The following is a 17,559-nucleotide window of genomic DNA, read 5'->3' as shown; positions in this document are numbered from 1 at the left end:
TCGTATGTCATCCCACTCCGTGAGGGGAAGACATACCGGAAAATGGGAATCTCTTGTCCATCAGTTGAAAATCCTAGGTTAATACCATTTACTTATTTATATATTTAATTTAATCTTCATGGTTTAAGCAAGTGCATATGTTCATTTTATTATAATTAAAATAATACTATATAATTTTAAGTTTTTCAAAAAATTATTGTTATTTAAACTATATTATAAAATTTTGAAGTCTCAATAAATTTAATTAAAATAAAAAAAAACAATAAAGCCTGCTGTTTGCTATCTATATTTCTGCTTTATGAAACTTTACAAATGGTACTTTGATTTAAAATTCTCAACAATACAATCTAGCACATTATTGTTTAACACAAACCAAAATGTTTACCTTTGCCTAGAATTGAAACGATTTCGAAAAAATAAAAAAGAAAACTTTTTGTACAAAGTGTTTGTACAAAAATAAATTGGTTTTAGTTTCATTCAAGTTCAATCTCTTTTTTTTTTTTTTTTTTTTTTTTTTTTTTTTCATTTGAGGCCTCATGTCAAAAGCAATTAGAATGAAATTTCAATAAAAAAAAAAAGAACTTCCTTATACAGAGAACGAATACGTATGGGTATAACAACTAAATACAAATTAACAAATACGAGTATGATGTTGCGTCAGTCAACAAATGATTTAACTCCATTCAGTAGAACTTTCCGATGGTGGGGCAAAAAGTTAAAATTGCTTTTTTGCTCAACATTTCATCAAATCAACTATTCTTATATTCTGAAGGCATTAAAATTGGCCTAATTTTATGAAAAGGTTTTAAGCTATTAAATCAATTTATAATTGTCAGTGCTTTAGCCTTCATATACTTTTAAAACATCCCTCGGCTTTGAATTTTGTTCCTCTTAATGAAAAGGGGGCATATACTCACACATCGTCATCGTGAGTTCAGTATTATGTTGTTCAGTTTATTTGTATATATTTTCCATTTCCATTTTTATACATTCGCTTCCATCATGTTTGCATTAGAAGCTTTAATAGAGACTCACAACTCTGTTAATTGAGCAAAAATAAGAACCCGCAATAAGCGGTAAAAGGCAATTACAACAATGCTTTAAATTTCACTCTGTATGCTTAGAAAAGCCTTTAATCTGGCAAAAAATCAAGGTAACTTATATACACCAAATGGCATTGCAATTTGTAGAGTGGGTGTTTGACTCTACGAATATAATGCACATTCATGTGTACGTACGTACAATGAAAAATTACGAGGGCATTTTTAAAATTTTAAAATATCACAATTTAAGTCGTACAAATCTGTATTAAATTCATGTGAAATATTTAGTATGTTCAATTGTTCCGGAACACAGATTTGCATTTTCCACAGAATGAACATACTCTCGACATGTTTAAATTATTTCGACAGGTAATCATTGATATTGATACGATTTCTTTTTCGCAGCAGTTTGCCATCGATCAGAGCCAGTGGTACTTTTCTGTGTCGTGTCGCATGTTGTTATTTGAGAATTTTTTTTCTCCATTACCCCACTGGGGGGCATTTGGCTTCTACAAAGCATCTGCATCTTATACGAATTGTTGCAGTTGTTTTTCGCGTATTTCCCATGTAGATTGCACTGTCCTAATTATTGGAGTATCGTGCGTCTCCATGTACGATGTTGGCATTAGATCCATTGTTATTGTTTGTATCAGTTTTAAACGGTTGTTGTTCCAGCTAAGAAGATGATTGGTCTCCTGTAGCGGGTCCTCGGATACATGTATGATGTTGCCATAAGGATTCAATCGATTGTTATTATTGCCTTGTGTCAGTTTCGTTAATCGGTTGTTGTTCCAGCTAAGTAGATGATTGGTCTGCTGTAGCTGATCCAGGATAATGGTGCAGCCATCTGTTGTTGCCTAGAAACAACGTCCTCTGTGTATTTGGTGTAGTGGTGGGGAACCTTGCTGATCTTTGATTCCTACCTTTTTTTCATCCTTTGAGAATACTGTTGAAGTATTAGAACATCAAAGATCTGGAACGAACAAAGCTATCGAATCCTTGGAGAATTATTCGAATAAATTCACTCCGTAAGCTAAATATATAAATATTCCGTGAGAACCAATCGGCACTTCTGACAAATTTGATCAGATTCTTAAGTGACGCATCTCTGAGACAGTCCAAATCATGAAAGAGATCTCTACGCTCCTGTAGAGTGGGAAAGTCACGATTCCACATCTTATTCGTACCGACATATATACATATGTCTGATACCCGTAAGAAGCATAATAGAATTCTCGCCAGATTGATACAATATATTTTTTCGCAGCAGTTTGACACCGATCAGAGTCAGTGGTTATTTTTTATGTCGTGCATGTATTTATTGTACATTACCCTTGAAGTATTAGAACGTCCAAGATCTGGAACGTCCAAAGCTATCGAATCCTTGGAGAATCATTCGAATAAATTCACTCCGCAAGCAGAAAATATTCCATAGGAACTTTAACCTCCAATCGGCACTTCTGAGAAATTTGATCAGATTCTTGAGTGACGCATCTCTGAGATGAAAGACACCTCAACGCTCCTGTGGAGTGGGACAGTCACATAGAAGTTATTGTACCGATTCCACCTTTTCTTCGTACCGACATACATACATCTGATCATACAGTACCGAGTAATTATATCCGCAAGAAGCCTAATCGAATTGTCGCAGAGAAGGTCAAAGCATTGTGCATATTCTACGCGTGATAATAGTAGGCCACCTAAGTTTCATCTCTTTCAATATCCATTCGCTTATCAAATTCGATAGCGTTTGTGCTTTTATTAGCAATTTCAATTCCACGGATGCTATCATGACCTGGAACTCGACATGGTGTTGTCCAAGTTAGACCATTTACCTTATTACGTTGGAGTAGAGAGGGACAGTCAAATAAAAGTTGTTGTCCGATTCCTCCCCTTCATCAATACAACGAATGCGGTAATTGTTACGTGGGTAACGCATACGTTGCGACATACATATGTCCAGTAATTGTACCCGTAAGAAGCCTAATTGAATTCTCGCCAAAGAAGGCCAAATCATTCTGCTTTTCTATATGTGGTAATAGTAGACCTCCTGAGTTCCGTCTTATTCAACGCTAATTCGCCTATCAAATTCAATATCACAGCTATGACCCGTTTGCGATTACATTAGCTGTTTAATTTTCACAGATTCCATGACCTGGGACCCATATTAACTCGACATGGTGTTGTCCAAGTTGAGTCATTAGCCTTATTATATTGGAATTGAGAACCTTGATTGATGCAAAGCTGTCCGCGTAAATATTTATGATTGAAGGTTTTAAGATTTAATTTCCGAATTCTTGGAAGACGATGCAGGTATCGGAAAGTCTGAGAGAGACCAAGCTCCTCGCCCTAAAGGAGAGTTTGTGGCTCAATCATACCCTTTCGGTATTCTGATCCTAAAGGCCCGTTTTGTAGTTTCCAAGTTGAGCCATTGGCCTTATTACGTAGGATTTGAAAACCTTGATAGAAGCCGCGTAATTATTTATGGTTGAAGGTTCAAGATTTAATTTCCGAATTCTTGGAAGACGATGCAGGAAAGTCTGAGAGAGACCAAGAGGCCAAGCTCGTCGCCGTGAAGGAGAGTTTGCGGCTCAGTCATACACTGTTGGTATTCCGATCCTAAAAGCCCGTTTTGCAGTTTCATTCCTAGTTGAGCCATTTGCCTTATTAAGTTGGAGTTGAGAACCTTGATTGATGCCGCGTAAATATTTATGGTTGAAGGTTCAAGATTTAATTTCCGAATTCTTCTCGCGACTGTGTTAATGACTTAAACATCTACTTGGATGACGGTACAGGTATCGGATAGTCTGAGAGAGTCCAGTCCAAGCTCTAGAGGAGAGTTTGCAGCCCAGTCATCCCCAGTCGGTATTCTTTTAACACAAACTGCGAAGCATTTTGCTTGTCTGCAGTTACACCAAGAGTCTCTGGCGGGAATCGAACCCGCAACCCTCAGATTAATAGTTCAACACACTATCGAATGGTCTATCGGGGCACCCCAAAAGGCCCTATAAAAATTTTGTGTAGGTACCATATAGTCCGTTTTTTGCCCCAAAATTAGCCTGCCTAAATTTTAACACGAGAGATTAGAATTACGCCAAGATATTTGGCTTCACTCGAAACTATCAGAATAGTACAATACAACCGTCTGATTTCTGAAATTTTAAATCTTCTGGTGAAAAGGACCAGATTTCCCTGGCTTATGATAGCACTGTGTGTAATTTTTTGAGTCATGGAAATATAACCATATACAGTGGTGTGCGTATATGGTTATATTGCGATTTTGATCTTGAAGATGAAGTTTTTTTGATTTTATATGTTCATAATTTTTGTTCTTTATGACAAGGGCTACAACTTTTTCTCAGAGAGTAAATCAAAATTCTGAACTGTTTGCAAGATATGAGCCTGTGAAAATTATCACTTTTTTGCAAAAATTACACCGAGGACCATGACTTTTGGTCTTTTATCACGTAGTGGTGTCCGTATATGGTTATTTTTTTTTCGTGTTGCACTGATTTCATAAAGTAATTTCCCTTTTATAAGAAGCATAAAGTGGGCAGCATATGCGACAACATTGGTGTCTATCCTACTGAGCCTGAAAAGCATTTTATTTACGATAAGGTTCCACAGAAGTTCAGTGTGCCTCTTGTCACAATTTTCCTTGTCCTGTTATAACCATGAAGCCTTGGATAAATGACAATTTAAAATTTACCAACATATTTAAAACTGAGCTAAAAACCTAACTTACATAAGCTTTATATATGTTTGTATTTTTAATTAATTTTATATGAACTATATTTTCATTACTTTGCAATTTGGCCACGTAAAACCTAAAGACATAAATAATCTGTATGGTTCTATCGTTTCTGTATATCATCCTCATCATCATGATTGTTTAATTACAAAAAAAAAATTATAAACTATAACACAAACAACTTTAATAAACATTACTTAATACAATGGTGTATAAAATTATAGAAATATGAACAAAAAAATATTAAAATTAAGACTGCAAAATTAGTAGCATGCTGATTGACAACTAAGTCATGTCTCTGTAATTTGTGGTGGTAAATTTTCGAATTTAATAAAGTTAATAACTGTAATGGTCATACAGTTTTTAACAGGATTTTTAGATAAAATTTAAACTGAACCCATTTAAAGTAAACAAAGAGAGTCTACTATATTTTTGCACAAAATTGTTTGTAATATTTTAAATGTTTATTAGAAGTTGGTTTTTGTTTCATGTACGGCCTAATGATGACGAAGACGAAGTCATAGAGTTGTAATGAGTATATTATACAAACAAACAAAAATACTTCATATACATACATTCAGTCAAACATATGTACATGGATTACATTTAATATACAATATGCATGATGATATTGTAATGAGAATCAAGTGAATGTTTAAATGAATGAAAGAACACATTATATCCCAGTAGTTTTACAAGTTGTCAATGTATCCCCTAGAGACAATGGCCCATATTCATAGTCAGAAATAAAGTATATTTTAAGAGAAATAAAGTCGTCATTACTTAAAAGTGGACTTTAGGTCTACCATAGACAAGATAAAATATACTTTTGACGTTAAAGTCGACTGTAAATATAAAACTAGCTGAAGCTGTTTTTAACTCATTTAACAACAGCATCAGCTGTTCTTCACAAAGTAAAAAAGTTCGACAAAAAGTCAAAAATGTTTATGTTTCAAGATATTGGCAGAGATTTTGCAATTATTGAACAGTTATCAATAAAATTAAAACCAAAATATCCTAATTATGATATTATTTATTTTTCCACCACATTTTGCTTTTTTTCTTTAGATTTCGCTGTTACTTTTATTGTTTATATTTTTAGTATTTTTTTTAATTTTCTATGTCAGCTGTTCAGCGGTGCCACTTGTCTATATTTTTTTGTATATTGTATGAAAACATTTTCTACATTTGAGGTGGCACCCAGTTAAAGTCGGTTCAATTTAAAACACTCTTTAATTTTGACTATAGTTGCAAAATAATTAAAAGCAGGTTTTTATTTTAAAGTTGTTTCTAAAAAAACTGATTTTAGTGTTTGACTATGATTATGGGCCAATAATTTTCAATATTGTCTGATCACTTGACGGACTCCAATTTATATATTTTGGTTATTTAATACGTATGTACTCTTTGTAGTGCAGATAGATGTCAGTTGGTTACTTTACACGTCCCAGGTAATGTAGTCACTTAAGTGTCTCTAAGTAATCTAGAGTGTAGTGACTTTAAACGTTTATTTTGATACATACGATTTATTTTTTTTTGCTTAACCCTCTAACCCGCAAGAGTGCCTCAAGACATGCATTACAAAACACCAATTATCTCAAAAAGTAATCTTTATACATATAATTCTTCTGTACGTGTGTTAGTAACTGAACTCCTCCTTAACGACTGGGCCGATTTCGGTGAAATTTGTTGTGTGTGTTTGAGTGGGTACCTGGATGGTTTAGATTCACAATTGACCTATATAGGAACAATGGGCATGGCACCTCCCATACAAAGTAAAAAAAATTTATTAATGCATATCTGGAGTACTATTATAGTGGGAGTCTTCAAACTTTGTGTGAGCTATGGCAGAACAACGTTTGCCGGGACAGCTAGTTATATATATTTTTTTTTAATTTTAACGGTGCCTTTACTTACAGGTAGTATAATTTGGTGAAGGGTATATAAGATTCGGCACAGCCGAATATAGCTCTCTTAAATGTTTTTTTTTAAATCAAAGTTTTACTAACTTTTAGTCGCCCGATCTGTTCGAAATAGTTTTTTTTAAAGGTAAGATATTCTTCTTTCAGTCTATGAATTTGTAAATGTTAACCCTTAAATGCATGATTTTTACTTTTATTTTTCTATAAAGTATCAAATATGTATTTGATTTTTATTTATTATATTTCCTATAGCTTTAATTTGATTAAGAATTTGTTTAGCTGAGACTTATCGTACTCAATTTGATTTTGCTGAAGGAGAATCTGAATTAGCATCAAGCTTTTGTTCGTTTAAAATTAAGCAGAACTATGTGCGTTAAAGGGTTAAAAAATTAACAAAAAATGTTTTGAGAACGCAAAAACTATGGGGTTATATTTTTTGTTAATACAAACAATTGTAGGAATCGCAGATATAGACCGCAGACGGATTAAAATATCCGCCTTGACTCATGATCTGTTGATACTCCACAAGAAGATCCACCAGGAAATTCAAAAGTTCGCGAAAAAGCAAAACATCCAGTTAATGATGTCCGTTATGACAATATCGACCACTTTCCAATCTGGTTAGACAAAAAAGATGGTGCAAACTATGCAAAAAGTCGCAAACACAGTGTGTTTGCTCAAAATGCAATCTTTATTTATGCTGCTCAAATGCCAAAAATTGTTTTTATGAATATTATCGTATCATTGTATCTTTTTCATTAGTTTTTCAATAATGCCCTCGATTTCATAGTTAATATTTACATCTTATTGTTTTTTACACCTAAAGCGGCAACAAAGACCTGAGGCACTCTTGTGGCTATTTATGTAACTAGTGGTCACCCTAAATGATAGCTAAAATCACTAGTATGGGACAGTTACCCAGAACAGCTGGGAACTAAGTACTTATTGTTGTATGTGTAAGTAATTCTCATGCCGTATATAGAAATTCGAATAGTTTTGGATTGTGGTGTCTGTCTGCCAGTGTATTATATACAATCGTTTTTCTGTTTGATACATATGTATGCATATTCGTAAATACAATCTTACAGATACAGAGATACTCTTAAGTAGGTATGTCTGAATATAAATATGTACATATGTATATGTTTATAATATTTATCTTTATTATTCAGTACTAATTCATTCTATTCCTCTTGAAATGCATAAATATCTTATAATACATAAACGTATACAGTCTGTCAAGAAACTATTTTGACCAGGAAACTATATTATAAGTTTTATTGGATTTGTAATAATACTAGGGTTACTAATTTTTCATCTTTTGGAGTTTCCCGGATAATTTTATTTTCCGGGAAACGGAAATGAAAAATTTAATTTCCCGGGAATTTTTTACTACTAGTAAAATAAGTAAAAAAGAAAATTATTTTATAAAATTGTGTCATTTTATTAAAAACAAAAAGAAAAACAATCCATTTGGGGGATTCAAACGGTCATAGAATTATTTTTCCAACCACTGAGGAAACTCTTTCGTTTTTTACAGATGTTGGCTTTATCCCGCCCGGGAATTCCCGGACCCCAAACCCTAATGACCTGACACTGATGCAAAAACATTGCGTTGGGTTATGGGAGGGAGGAAAGAGGGAGTAGTGTTTGTGGATATTATATTTGAACATTCCTACAGTGAACTTTATCAGGAAGTTTGTTTTAAAATGGGACAGTGCGGCTAAAGAACGAATTGTTTCTGTTGTGCAATCGCTGGCCAATAGACCAAAGGAATGAGTTTTTGATGAAAAACATGTATTGCGTCAATCAGGAACCAGTGACTGTGTGTAATTTCAGCAGAACACATTCCATTGTAATAGAACTGTGAACACAACTCACATTGCGATGGTGCTTCAGCGCATCAATATGCACCGATAGGACATACGTGATTAAATAGTGACGAGCATCGAAATACGGACTCTTGCCTAAGACAGTTCTTTACCCTAGAGGAATTACTCGGCTATGGAGTTGATACTCGGCTATAGAGTCATATATGCTACCCTAGGTGGCATAAGTGTTTCAAAAGTGGGCAATCATGGAATCCCGCAGGTTGGAATCTGGCTATGAATACCCTGTTGGTCAGGATGGACAACAGAAGGATCAAAACAGTCGCATACGCTGACTATGTTGCAGTATTAATATGGATAATATGCAGTATGGAAGCGGCATTAAGTACACTGAGTGAGTGGAGTATTTCGAGTGGACTTAGTGTGAACCCTAAAAAAACGAAATTGGTTCTCTTCACTAGGAGGTATAGGATCGATGACTTTGAGACCATCTAGACTGAATAGAATCAGTCTTGAGATCAGGGATAATGCAATGTACCTTGGCATCATTCTAGATAAAATATTATCCTGGAATCTAAACATTCAGAACAGGATTAATAAGGCCTATCTGATCATCTACTCCTGTAAAGCGACAACTGAGATATTATGCCGAAGGGTATCAATTGGATCTTCAAGCAGTTGTTAAACCCATTTTGTTCTATGGTGTAGTTGTCTGGTGGCATGTCTTGGATAGTGCTACTCACCGGAAGGCCGCTAAACGAGTTCTGAGGACTATTGCGATACTGATTACAAGCGCTATAAGGTCTACTTTCTCTAAGGCACTTTTTACTATTTTAAACTTTTTTTTTCATATTTTGTATCTTCACAAAATAAAGTGAACTATCAATAATTTGTTCAAATCTTAAATCTAAATATTAATTTTTTTTTATTTACGTCCCACCACAGTTGGACGAAAAATTATGTTTAATTTATAGATCCTATCATCAGCGCAGGTCTGTTGGATTCCTTCTTCTTAGTCGGATGTAACCATTACTTCTCATTAATGTTCGTGCAAGTGGGTTTGGGTGAACTTCTAACTTTTTCAAATATGACTCCGCTTGTTTTTTTATTTCATTTTTCACCAGGGAGACACCTAGGTCCTTATGAATGTTAATATTTCTCACATACCAAGGCGCTGCTGTTATCATTCGTAATATTTTATTTTGGAATCTTTGAATTTTTTCAATATTAGAAGCTGAGGCCGTGCCCCATAATTGAATTCCATAGCACCATATGGGTTTTATTATTGAGCTGTACAGCAAAAGTTTGCAATCTAAACTCAATCTTGAGTTTTTATCAATTAGCCAGTAAATTTGTAGTAATTTTAACTTCATTTGAGTCAATTTCGTATCTATATGCTTTTTCCAGGTAAGACGTCGGTCTAGATGCAGACTTCAGTTTGTTGAGGTATTATATTTATTATTTGTTTAGTATTTGTGGTATTATATTATTATTTGTTAGGATTGGAGGGCACGATTCTCTACGCAATGTGAATGTAAGATGTATACATTTTTGCTCGTTTACTTTTATTCTCCATTGTTGTAACCACCTTTCTATGTCGAGTATATGGTCTTGTAAAAGTACAGATGCTTCTTGGGGGTTTTCATGAATGGCTAGTATAGCTGTGTCATCAGCAAAAGTTGATATGTGGGTTCGACTGTTTGTAGGCATATCACAAGTATATAGCAAATATAGGAAGGGACCCAGTACACTTCCTTGGGGTACGCCTGCTTCAATAGGCTGTGGTGAACTTATGAAGTCCCCCTCTTTAAATAACTTTCTAGAAGCTTGTGTGTGTTCACTGGTAAATATTGTTTTATTTTTATCGATAATCCTTCATGCCATACTTTGTCGAAGGCTTGCGTTACGTCGATGAAGAGTGCTTGGTTTTAAACTTGATACCAGTTTATTTGATGGTGATACAATTGGCTTTTAACTTTTTGCTGTGAGACTAAATGCTGGTTGTTTGTGGTCTGGTATGGACCTTGGACACTCTAGGATAATGAATTATTATGGGCACATACATAGTAATGTCTTTTACTTCATCGCAAAACCTTTTTTCGATAGGCATTTCCATATTGCAATCCCGAATAGGGATTTATGGCAGCGCGGACTCTTCTCCCCTGAAGATGTGATAAGGTGCCCCGATATACTAGAATATAGTGGGCTGGACTATTAATCTGGGGGTTGCGAGTTCGATTCCCGCCAGAGTCTCTGGCAAAAAAAAACAAGCAAAAAAAACTTTGAGATAAAATTCTACTTTAGGCTACCTAACTTCTGTACTGCTCTTGAGGCGCAAATTACTGCCATTAAACGTGCATCCAATTGGCTGAAGTATTATCAAATATCTGGGGATATATGTATATTTACCGATAGCAAGGCTGCAGTTAACGGAATTGCGGGTGTCTTCACGACATCTAGGTTAACCGAGGAATGTCGGGCATCCCTAAATGAGGATAACGCTTATAAGGGTCCCTGACCACTATGGAAATCAGGGGTGCGATGATGAAAGAGGAGGCTATCGACTCCTTTTCTGTTATTTCCCTTGGTAAGAGATGTGAAACTTTAACATGGTGATGTCCTAGGAGATCACTCTGTAACAGGTCACGGAACTAATCCAAAAACACCTGTTCCGTTTTGGACATTTGTCATGGCATTTGCTCTAAAATATAGGGATTTGTGTAACTTGAAACATGATCGTTAATGATTCCTCCGTAAAGCACATATGATTTCAATGACTATGGATATTACATTCTTATAATCGTTGCAACAGTTTCTTAACATACTGTATGTAGTATTTTGGTACTACTTGTAGCTGCTGCTGGTGTCTGTTTTTGTTTTAACTTGCAACATGTAGTTCCATCCATACAGAGGGCTTTCAGGTCTTTGACTCTCTGACATCGTTTTTCCTTCATTTATTATTATGTTTTTTTTGTATGTGTCCGTCAGTCATACTGTCTGTTTATTTGTGTGTTTTGATACTTGCAACATCCATGTATTAAAGTTTAATACAAACATGTGGTATATAATGAACGGCCGCCCAATTCGCATGCTGTTGGATGTTGTGGTTTCCAAGTAAATGAAATTCACTTGTTGCTTAATTTTAGTACACGAGTATTTAGGAACTTTCACATATTTAATCATAGATTTCAATTGTTTGCAACGAAAATAAAAGAAAAATTCACACATTTTTATTTTGTTCAAAAGAATAATGTTGTTAGTATTTCCTAGATGCATGCATATGCATGTACTCGTACTTATATATAGGACTCATTTTTTGTTTAAAAATACATAGATATCTATGTAGATATGTTGGATGTCTGAAAGTGTAACATATATTTTTGTATGTACATATGAATATTGATTGATTTGATAAGTTTGACTTATGCATCCTTTATAATATATCCTTTATAATATATTATTAATAATAAAATGGAATTTCAAAACACTCTGGATTGAAAAAAAAAACAACTAACTAAGAAGTGTGTCAATAAAAACTTAATAATAAATCATTACATCCTGTAACAATTTTTGGTTTAACTTCATGCAGTGATACGAAATTGATTTGTATACATTTTGAAGACTGTCACAATTATAGTTCTGAAGATAATGGAAAATATATATTTACGTGGTATGGGTGGTGCATGCCCATTTTTCCAATTCCGCCCGTTTTTAGGCAAGATGCGAACAATGGTACCGAAGTAAATTCCTCGAAGTTTTGCGGCTTTCACAATTACACTGTGCATGAAATTCACAAATTTGTTTCTGTCAAGAGGGGCACCCAGCGGCTTAAACTAATTTGGGTATGCTGAATTCAGTGGTGCTAACCGTTTTTTAGGTTAACTCGTATTTTCGAGATATACCGTTATTTCGAAAATGGAGGAGGTTGCATTACATATATTCGCGTAACAAAAACGGTTTAGTTTATTCAATAACCGAATTTCCGCAATAAAATTACCTTTAAGTAAGGCTTAACATGTTTTTAATCTTCGCAATCGTTTTCGAAATATAAATTTTTTTTGGCTACATTTCCCAATTTTTTATGCCGTTTTAAAAAAATTCGAAATTTTACTAAAAAATTATTTTTGTTTGCCAAAAAAAATTTATATATCTAAAACAACTGCGCAGATTAAAAAAGTTTTAGACTTAATTAAAGGTAATTCTATTGCGAAATTTCGTTTTTTTCCGTTTATTCAATAAACTAAACCGTTTTTGAGTTTTGCAAATACATATTGTGCAACCTCCTCCACTTTCGAAATAACGGTATATCTCGAAAATACAAGCTAACCTAAAAAAACGGTTGGCACCACTGAATTCAGCGTACCCGAATTAGTTTAACCCACTGACTGCTCCGCTTGACAGTTTTTTCAACCAGCACAGTGTTATAGTTCAACAGATATTCCTTAATAACTATTTATTTCAAAATAAAAATTATCTTATTGTTCCTTCCAGATATAGATACAGTAAAAATTTCAAGAGAAAGAGAGAATAATAATAATTTTTTTGATTTTTTTTTGTATGTAAAATCATTATATTGCTGTCCAATATTTAAATTTTTCATTTTTAATAAATTTTTCAATTATATACCATAATAATATCAAAACAAAATCTCTTAATCAATTAGCAAATTCATTTATAAGTTATTTCGTATGATCATTTGATCATTTTGATCATGATCATTTTCTACACTTTTCGACTTTTGGCCGCCCTGTGGATAGGTACAAACTTTGGCAGTGTTAATTAGGCTAACATTAAACTTTGTGTGAATACCAATATATGTATTTAAGATTTTTATTAGAGCTTAAGTCCTATTCAGAGAGAGGGAGAGAGACTCAGAATTTAATACTGTGTTGGAACATTTTTTGGACGTTACAAATATCTCCTCAAACCTCAATATAACCTCCCCACTATGGTGGTGTAGGGTAAAAAAACACATATGGACAATTCCATATCATCGTACGTGACATTTGTACGCCTATAGAGTGGAATAGATTTTGCAAAAATAAGAGTATCTGAAAAATAAATTGGTCTTTATGTTCCATTCTGAGGTAACTATATTTTAAAATAATAAAAACATCGAAACATTCACCCTTATTCTACATGGCGTCGTCGACATCGTTGTCAATATTGAGTAAAAAAATGGTATATGTTACGCCGATATCGATAACAATTGGTAACTTTTGACAGCGTTTTGTACTTTAACCCGACTTATAAAAGTATAAAATCCTGTCAAAAGATACCAATTGTTATCGATTTCGGAGAAACACATACCATTTTTTTACTCAATATTGACGACGACGCCAAGTAGAATAGGGGTGATTGTTGTAAAAAATATCGAGCGAAATAAGGGTATATCGTACGTGACATAAAACGAAAGTCATTTTGAGGTACATGTAGTAATATTCGAACATTTTCGAATCGTGAGAGGCGTTAGGTTTTCTTTGAATTTCTTATACTAAACGAAATGTTTTTCCTTTAGAATCCGTCATATTTAAATAAAAACAATCTTTGGATGATTTTATAATAAATACAGATTAATATCGTACGTGACAGATTTTTCTCTTATAATTAAACAATATTATTCTGTAAATATATGTATACAAAAATTAAAAAAATTAATAGAAAATATACATTCGGTTTCAATAAACAATTTTATAATAGCAAATAAACAATCAGAGTCAAATTCATTTCATACTATATGCTAATTGGGAGCTTAGTTTTAACCGCAATTTTAGCCTAAAACATCCCAATTAAATTAAAGAATTAAATATTGACAGTTTGAACTATTAATTTTGCCAATAGAATGTTGTAATAAGTTCTAATACTTACACATAGTAATATTTTAGTGTTTTCTCCTATTCAAATCATCTTGAAAAAAAGTTTCAAGGGTTTTTGGGTTTTCAGTCGTGAAATTGCCCATATACTACTAAATTATATTTTAGTGTGGGCCCACGTTCCATTGAAGCTTGGACAATTCTATTTATTAAAACCCATATTTAAATAACTGTCATTCATTAAAATAAACATCACTGTTGTTACAGTTAAAACCACAAATGTCAAACATTAATAACAAAACACTATACAGTGGTAGACAAACAATTGTAAGCACCATGTTTTCCCAAAATTTTATAGAAAGTAAGACTTTTTTACTATCTTTTTAACAAAACCATTTGACTACAAAAATAATAATAATAATAAAACAAAATCATAATATATAGGACAAGTTTAAATATGCACAAAAAAAACTTGCCCTGATAATATAAATTATTAAGAATTGCTGCTGAAATTTGCACTCAAACGCTTTAAGAATTGGTAAACAGAATACCTATCATAATTTATTTTGTCTCTCTAACGATCCTAAATAGAAAGGAATAACAAAATTTCAAGATAAATTTGGATTATTTTTTTAAACGAATATATAAATAATAAAGTGCATACAAACTTGTGCCTATTACTGTACTACGAGAGTACAATACAAATTAACTCATTAACATTAGTGTACTCTTCCTCTCTATCATTCTCACTCAATTACTGTCAACATACAAGAGTATAAATATCAAATAAACCGAAAAATATGAATAAAATTAATTCAATTCATTTTAAAGCTGGTATTGTATATTTCTTCTCATTTTGTTTTATTCATTATTAATTTATTAATGAATGAATGAAATCTTCAAAATGTTAAAGACCTTGTTTTGGTTTGAATTCGAAGAGATTCGCTTAAAAATACTACACAATTACAAGTTTTGTATACATACTACATACATATATACCTAAATAATAATAACTTTCGGAAATGATTTATGAAAACGTAAAATGAAGGCGTCAAATATGGTTAACATTAGTTTAAACAATGAGTAGTATGTATATTATATTTATAATCCCCCCTCTATTACCGTACTAGGTTATTAATAAAATCTCACGTTTATTTCTGTTACTTTAGATTTACATAAATTAATTTAAATGTGAAATATTTATGTATTTAAAGTGGTTTTCGGCTTTGTATTGTTGTCACTTAGTTTTAATTAATTTGTATTTATGTATTTATTAATTTAAAGTAGCATAAAAGCATATTCCTATTAATTTTGCACATAACCAACAAAAAATAAAATTAAAGGTTTTGAAAAATTTTGGATTTTAATAATAATCCCAGTGATGGGCTTTGAAACATTATAATAGTACAAAAAAAATTGTAAGATTTATGTCCCTTTCGGTATTTACAGACGACAATACTTAGTATTAATCAAAAACTCAAGTATTCATTGTCTAAACAAAAATTGTATTAGATTTTCAAAAAATACAAAAACGATTTCTTGACATACCGAATGATTTCAATAGTAATTTAATTTTACTATTGAATGCCGAATGTCGATTTTTCTTCGATTTTTGAAGAGATATGCCGATGTCGCATTTGATTGTTCTAATTAGACCAAGCGTCCTTCGACCTTTGCAATATATAAGTATGTAGCTACTAGCTAGTATACTTTGCGGTATCAATATGATGCTGGAATTATTCATGTTACGTTGTCAAATTATAATGTATGAAATGTAATATCTATGCAAACACATATAGTTGCGCAAACATGCCTAGATAGATTTAATTATTTCTAACAAAGTACGACTGCATTTGGGGAATAAAATTTTCATAGGTATAAATAGGCGACATCATTAGGATCGGACGAGATCTTTAATAATTAACCATAACCAATGGACCCCCACAAATACGACTTTAACCCTAATAGCAATTAGGAATGTAATTGAAACTATTATTACAATTTATAAAAAAAAAAATATTTTTATAGTTCTAATCACTAGTGATAAAATTTTGAACTTTTTCGGAAACCCTTTCATTATGATTTTTATAGAGCTTTCTGTCACTTTGTTCGAACAGGTTGTCCATCATCGTTTAAAATACTTTTGGACACCTTTTTTGTGCTGTTCAATTCTATTTTAACAAGAGCCCAATATCTTTCCACTGGCCTTAGCTCCAGGCAGTTGGGAGGATTAGCCTCACTTGTTACAAATACTACATTATTGTTCTTTTACCACTCAAGACGTTTGTTAGCTTAGTGATAGGATACCAAATCAGGCCAAAAATAAGTGGATTAAGAAGTCTTTTGGAATGGAAGCATCTTTTTTTGTAAACATTCCTTGATGTAAATTTCGGTATTTATAGATCCCTTTGTCACAAATGTTTAGCTTATTTTGCCGCAACTGCATATTGCTTGCCATACCAAGAACTTTTTGGGAAAATTTTCTGCTTTTGGGTACTAAATGTTTCTACAACATTCCCTCGAGCATCAGCAACATCAAAATATTGTCTGCGGATAATTTTCCATACGTATGTTTCGTCATTCATTATGCAACAGGTATATTTTTTGTATAAAATTTGACTTCAATTTCTGTGCTCTGTCTTTGGCCTCTAAATTTTTAGCAGAGTTCCTATCACGAACTTTTTGAGCCTTGTATGTTTTTAAACCTTTATTGGCTTTAACTTTTTTTCGTACCAAATAGTCCGAGTGCTGAGCTAACCGGACTGCTTTCCTACAGGACGTGTTGGGAGCTCTTTTGAAAATGCTTTCTATTTATTTGCTTTAGAATCGTCCTGGTTCAGGTAGAACCATTCCTTCTACCTGAACCAGGGGCCGAATTAATAATGCATATTTACAGAATTTCCTTAAAACAGAATTTCCGTAATTATAAATATTTTTGTTTATTTTTTTAACGTATTTTATAAATATATGTTTGTTGATTTTTTTATGCGAATTTGTTCTGATTTTTTAATTAAAATCTGAATTTATGCGGTTTTTCAGAATTTTGGAACGAATCATTAGTTTTTATATGAAGCTAGAGTATCGTTTTATGCGAATTCAATTCATGCTATTTTTTTTGGAACGCATTTATCGCAAAAAACGAGACCTGAGTGTATTTAACACTGTTAAAGCGACTTTCGACATTCAATTGTGTTTGTTTAC

The 17,559-nt window shown here is 32.8% G+C and overlaps 1 protein-coding gene across 1 annotated transcript in view; it reads right to left on the bottom strand.

The window, feature by feature from the left end:
* The window catches only part of Magi (magi), a 58,226-nt gene that overhangs the window by 31,467 nt on the left and 9,200 nt on the right, over positions 1-17,559 (bottom strand). The gene's annotated exons all lie outside the window — the stretch shown is intronic.

Source organism: Calliphora vicina, chromosome 5 (genome assembly GCF_958450345.1).
Source record: "Calliphora vicina chromosome 5, idCalVici1.1, whole genome shotgun sequence".
Classification (NCBI taxonomy): Eukaryota; Metazoa; Arthropoda; class Insecta; order Diptera; family Calliphoridae; genus Calliphora; species Calliphora vicina.
The sequence above is the reverse complement of the archived record's forward strand: the minus strand, read 5'-3'. Positions and strand labels throughout refer to the sequence as shown.